Raw genomic sequence first — 6463 nt, forward strand, 5'->3', positions numbered from 1 at the left:
TCAAGCGTTGGTCTCCAGAACCCACACAGAAATGCCAGGCATGGTGGCCCGTCTGTAATCCTGGTGCTGGGGTCAGAGACAGCAGGAGCCCTAGGGCTTGCTAGCCGGCTAATTGTAGGTTCCAGGCCAGTGAGAGACCCTGTCTCAGGAGCTGGACAGGCTCCCTCAGAATGATACCTGGGGTGGTCCTCTGGCCAACACACACACAAGCACGCACACACACGTGGTAGTCCTCTGGCCTACACACATACACACATAAACACACACACACCTGGGGTAGTCCTCTGGCCAACACACACACACACCTGGGGTAGTCCTCTGGTCTACACATGCACACACACACACACACACACACACACACACACACACACCTGGGTTAGCCCTTTGGCCTACACACACACACACACACACACACACACACACACACACACACACATTTATTTACAGAGAAGGAAATTCTAACACATCCCACAAGAAGATAAACCTTGGGGGACTTTATGCTATATGGAATAAGCCAGTCACCAAAGGACAGAGGTTTAATGATTCCATTTATATAAAGCATTTTAGATGAATCAAAAATCATAAAGTAGAATGCCAGAGATCATAGGCTGGGAGAAGTGAAGAGTTTCCTTTAATTTCTCTATTTTTTTTTCTTTCAATTCTGCAAGATGAAAGAGTTCAGGAGATGGAGTCAGGGTGGTGGTGACTATACACATTATGAACATACTTAATGTCACTGACCTGTATGGCCAAAAGGGATTAAGACACTAAATCGCATGTTTCATGTACTTTATCACAAGGAGAAAAATGAAAAAAAAATACAGGATAATAAGGCTAGAGAGATGGCTCACTGGTTAAGAGTATTGGCTTCTCTTTCTTAGGACCTGGGTTGGATTCTCAGCAGGACATGGTGGGTCACAATCACCTCTAATTCCAGTTCAGGAGATCCTACGCCCTCTTCTGGCCTCAGAGGGCACTGCACACAAGTGGTGCACAGACACATGGAGACAAAATACCAGTACACATTTTAAAAAGTAATAATCTTCTTTTTGAGACAGGTTATATACATATATATGTTTACATACATATATGTATGTAAAATTTACTTATTTCTTATTTTATGTGCGTTGGTGTTTTGCCTGCATGTATGTGTGTGAGGGTATTAGATCTTAGAGCTACAGACAGTTGTCAGCTGTTATGTGGGTGCTGGGAGTTGAACCCAGATGCTCTTACTGGCTGAGCTACCACTCCAGCCCCTTGAGGCAGGTTTTACAGGTTGTCCTGGAACTCGCTCTGTAGATCAGGCTGGCCTTGTACTCAGAGATCTCTCTGCCCAGAGTGCTGGGATTAAAGGCACCAGGCTAAAAAGTAATGTCTTTTTTAAAAGAAATCATACAAGCGCCGGGCGGTGGTGGCGCACGCCTTTAATCCCAGCACTCGGGAGGCAGAGCCAGGCGGATCTCTGTGAGTTCGAGGCCAGCCTGGGCTACCAAGTGAGTTCCAGGAAAGGCGCAAAGCTACGCAGAGAAACCCTGTCTCAAAAAACCAAAAAAAAAAAAAAGAAAAAGAAATCATACAAGATGACCAATGCAGTTTGAATTTCAGACAAATAACAAAATTCTTCAGCATCATTTTATCTCATGCAACACTGGGGACATACTTGTATTAAAATATTACTCACATATCTGGAATTTCCTTGGGCATTGCCTAATTGTCTGGCAGCCCAGACATAGGTCAAGGATTTTGTTTTGTTTTGTTTTGTTTTGTTTTGTTTTGTTTTTACACAGACCACAGCATGCCTCCTGGGTGGGGGGTATATTCCATTCCCATTTGCTTCTCCAGCCTGGTGTCACCTCCACGTGGGTTGGTCACCTCGCCACCACTGGGTGTTCTAACAGCACTTGCCTCCTAAGACATTCACTGACTGACATGCCTGCCTGTACCTTGGATGGAAAGTGGCTAAGCTTCCAAGTCAGAGAATCTGGTATCAAACACAGCCTGTGGAATTTAAAGCTGGGTGGCTTTAGTAACTCAGCCTCTGTAAGCCTGTTTCCCCCTATAAAATGTGAATGCCACTAAGAGGCTGTGATAAATGAGAACATGTATGTAAAGCACACAGTAGGTGCCCAGAAATATGACGTGCAGTGGCTTTGCAGAGCCAGGATGCAGGGACCTGGTGCAAAAACCAGCCATGCCTTCTGTGCTCCAGGGAGGTGCTATTGGGTGGATGAAGGAGCCAAGTAAGGACATGCACTCTGTAGTGACTCTCTGGCTCCTAGTGGTCCATCCTTGCTGTTAGCCATGGTTCTAGTGGAGACAGAAGACGTTTCCCAGTGCCAGCCTCTGACGGTCTGAAAGAGGAATGTAAGGGAAACAAGGTCTTAAATACTTTTGTGCTTTGCCATAGCCAGTGTATCGGTCCTCACGAGCAGGATGGCACAGAAAAGCCTTTCAACTCATGGGGCTCCCTGAGTCACAGACGTAGCAGTAAGAGTGACAGCCAAGGCTGGCCAGGAAATCAGAGAACACATATAGACTCTTGAGACCCCCCACACCCAGCTCCCTCTCCCCTTAAGAGCATCTTTCGACCTCTAAATTTGTGGCTCAAACTCAAGGCAGCCTTCTTGCCTCAGTGTCCTTTGTGCTGGCATAAGCCACCACACCTAGCCAATTGATGTGTTTCAGATTTTCAAATACACTATTGTTTATATAGCCAGATTTTGAAGGGAGGAGCCTGTTTTAGTGTCTCTCACCTACCAATCCCACCCCCAACCCATCTCCTCCCCAGTCTTAGGTCACAGTGGCCTCCTAGATGCTATGAATCTGCTCCCACTCCCATGACCATAGCTGTTTGGACTAACTGGGGACAGGTTCCCTGTCTTGGACACTGAGCCTATCATACTCCAATCTCACCCTGGGTTGAATTATTTCATAGGGAAATAATTATTTAGTGTGCGTGTGGTGGGGGCTGGATGTAGGGAGAGGGAGAGAGCTCACTCAACATGTTGTATGTTTGGAGATCAGAGGACAGCAAGCGGGAGTTGTTTCTCTCCCTTCCATTGTGAGGATTCTGGGGATTGAACTCGGGTCTTTGAGCTTGGCAGCAAGCACCTTTATTCATGGACCCATCTTGCTTCCTTGGCCTGCTGATTTCTTGAATGGAGGAGAGAGGTCTGTAAGTATTATGTCCATAAGAAAGGGAGCAAGGTATTAACAACAGTTACCCTCAGGGGTAACTGATAGCCCAGTGGTAGCTTCCCATTGCTGCCTTCAAGACTCATAGGAAGTCCAAATGCATTCCTGGCACTGGTTTTGTTTTAAGGCATGTGCCCCAGGCTGGCCCCAAACTTGCTATATAGCTGAGGATAACCCTGAACTCCGGATCCTGCTGCCACCATACCCAGTTTTGTGGTGCTTGGATTGAGCCCAGAATTTCATGTATGCTAGGTAAGCACTCTGCCTGCCCATTGACCTACATTCCTACCTGTCAGGCCTTTAATTTTGAAAGCAGGTTAAAATTAGACCCAATGCAGCCACAGATGAACACTGACCTTGGGCAACGTCATGTTAGCCTCTGGATCCCAGTTTATTCTTCTCCAAAGCAATGGTTTGAGCTCTGACTTCTATGGTCCTAATGAGTAAAATGTATGACTTTTCCTGTTCTATCTCTGTAATTTTTTAAATTACTTCCAATTCAATTGCTTAAATTTGCTTAAATTACTTCCAATTCAATTGTTCTTTAAAAATATTTTTAAGCCGGGCGGTGGTGGTGCATGCCTTTAATCCCAGCACTTGGGAGGCAGAGGCAGGTGGATCTTCTGTGAGTTTGAGGCCAGCCTGAGAAAGGCACAAAGTTACAACAGAGAAATCCTGTCTTGAAAAACCAAAAAGAAAAAAGAAAAAAGAAAAACCAAACCAAAGCAACCACCACCACCACCACCAATAAAAATTCCTATTCTTAACTATTCTTAATTTTAGAAACAAATAAGCTGCATTTTGTATTTAAAAACAACTACAATTTGCTCACTTCATTCCCATGGTTGGCTTCTAGTATTGACTACTTAGAATAGGTCAGAATCACTAAGGAGAAGTTCAGTAAATGCTCTCTCTGCCTGACACTATCCTAAACAGATCAGTGTCCATGAACCCGAACACCGTCTTTTAAAGTGCTCAGCTTGAGCTGGCAGGATGGCTCAACCTGTCAAGTCATGTGCCACCAAGCCTGATGACCTGAGCTTGATCCCCAGAAGCCACCTAGAGGAAAAGACACAATGGACTCCTAAAAGTTGTCTCCTGACCTCCACATGTGTGTGTGGCACTTGCATGTATGTACTCGCACACATAATAAATAAACGTAAAAGAACCCAGCACTCTCTCCCATCTCACTGTGTCCATCAGGGGAATGGGCACAGAGCCATCAAATACCCTGTCCAAGTAGTAACTAGTTTGCTCCGGGGTTTGGATACTAACGGCCTTCATTTCAGAACCCACACCCTTAACCACTACACCATGTATTTTTCAAACACTGGGCTACAGTACTGCAACCCAGCAAGAGACCTCCCACCAACTCTATGTCACCCCTAAAACCATCGGTGGTCTTTGTTTTAGTAAATCTCCAAATCTGGCATCAAAGTTCCCTCCAGAGAACAAGCAAAATTGATTTAAAACAAAACAAAACAAAAACTTACCTCTGGGCTGTCACAGCAAAGTGTCACAAACTGGATAACAACAATGCCATTGCCTCACTATTCTGAAAGATAAAATCCCAGATCAGGTGCCAGCTGGGCTGACACCTCCTGAGGGCTAGGAAAAGGAGCCTGTTCTAGGTTCTCCCCCTAGTTTCTGGGGGTGTCTTGGTTTGTCGGGTGTCACCCAGCCCATGTCTTCATCTTCCTAAGGCATTCATCTGTGCTCACGTCTTGCCTAAGTGTCTCCATTTCTAAGGACATTAGCTGTGAGCTCCTCGAGGCACATGGGTGGCCAGCGCCTCTCCCCACCCCCTCCGTCCCCCCCACCCCCTCCACCCCTCCCCACCCCTGTGCCAGGACCTCCAACTGCCAAGTTCCACCCACAGAACACTAACTGCCCTAATGGCTGACCATGCCCCCCACCCTTCAGAGTAAAAAGCCCACACTCTGGACTTGAAATCCCACCAATCCCCATCCTGGGAAGCTTCACCCTGAAAAGGTCCACCCCCACCCCCAAGACACTCTATACAAACCTGCCCCTTCTGCTCAGTTCCCTGCTGTTTCTCGCTTGAGCAAAAAACCTTCTTGGTTTTTTCCCTCCCAATAAATGTGTGAGGTTTGTTGTGTGGTGTGACTTTGTGGTAGTCCTTGGCTCCCGACTGCCAGGATACCTTTCCATCTGAGCTGTAATGCTTACATCAGCCATTGTGGATTAGGGACCTCTTCTAACCCGGGATTGCCTCATCTAAATTAATTGCATCAGAAATGACCCTGTTTTCGAAAGGATACACTCAGAAGTACCTGAGAGTTAAGAATTTAACATATGATCTTTGAGTTTGAGGCCAGCCTGGTCTACAGAGTGAGTTCCAGGACAGCCAGGGCTACACAGAGAAACATTGTCTCGAAAAACAAAACCAAAATAAACAACAAAAGCAAAAAGAATTTAGCAGGTGAGCTGGAGAGAGAGCTCAGCAGTTAAGAGTACTTGCTGCTCTTACAGAGGCTTCCTAGTACCACATGGCCATTCACAGAAACCTGTGATAAGATCCAGTGCTCTCTACTGACATCTGTGGGCTCCTGCACACATGTGGTACACACACATACATACACACACACAAAATGAAATATTTTAAAATTTTAACATATGACATAATTCAATCTATACCATTAGGTTTATTGCTTTCCTATAGCAATTTTCTTTCTTTCCTTTTTTTTTTTTTCCTTTGAGACAGGGTTTCTCTGTGTAGCTTTGGTGCCTGTCCTGGATCTCACTCTGTAGACCAGGCTGGCCTCGAACTCACAGAGATCAGCCTGGCTCTGCCTCCCGAGCCCTGGGATTAAAGGCGTGCGCCACCACTGCCAAACTCCAATAGCAATTTTCAATAAGTAATTCCTCTTCCATCAAACAAGTGGAATCTTGCTTCTAAGATAGACCAACAACAGCCACAGCTGTTTAGCACCCAAATTTTATTGCCACCACTTCAAGAAGGACCAACTACAAGGTCTCTGGAAAAAAAAAAAAATCAGATCAGGGCCGGGTGGTGGTGGTGGTGGTGGTGGTGGTGGTGGTGGTGGTGGTGGTGGTGCACACCTTTAATCCCAGCGCTCAGGAGGCAGAGCCAGGCAGATCTCTGTGAGTTCGAGACCATCCTGGTCTACAGAGTGAGTTCCGGGACAGGAACCAAAACTACCTGTCTTGAAAAAAAATCAGAATACTGACATCTAGGCTAGTCAAGGTGGCACATGACTTTAACCCCACAGTTGAGAGGCAGAGG

The 6463-nt window shown here is 46.0% G+C and overlaps 1 long non-coding RNA gene across 2 annotated transcripts; it reads right to left on the minus strand.

Moving 5' to 3' along the window:
- Positions 1-531: 531 nt before the first annotated feature.
- Positions 532-5022, minus strand: LOC121821702 (uncharacterized). 2 transcript variants are annotated; one of them, XR_013043712.1, is made up of 3 exons: positions 4689-5022; positions 3552-3631; positions 532-3153 (listed from the first exon to the last, which is right to left on the minus strand). It is a non-coding gene; the product is annotated as an uncharacterized LOC121821702 (long non-coding RNA). The 2 variants fall into 2 exon arrangements; XR_013043713.1 differs by having other exon boundaries at positions 532-2351; positions 4689-5004.
- Between the last annotated feature and the right edge of the window lie 1441 nt (positions 5023-6463).

This window comes from Peromyscus maniculatus, chromosome 12 (assembly GCF_049852395.1).
Source record: "Peromyscus maniculatus bairdii isolate BWxNUB_F1_BW_parent chromosome 12, HU_Pman_BW_mat_3.1, whole genome shotgun sequence".
Classification (NCBI taxonomy): Eukaryota; Metazoa; Chordata; class Mammalia; order Rodentia; family Cricetidae; genus Peromyscus; species Peromyscus maniculatus.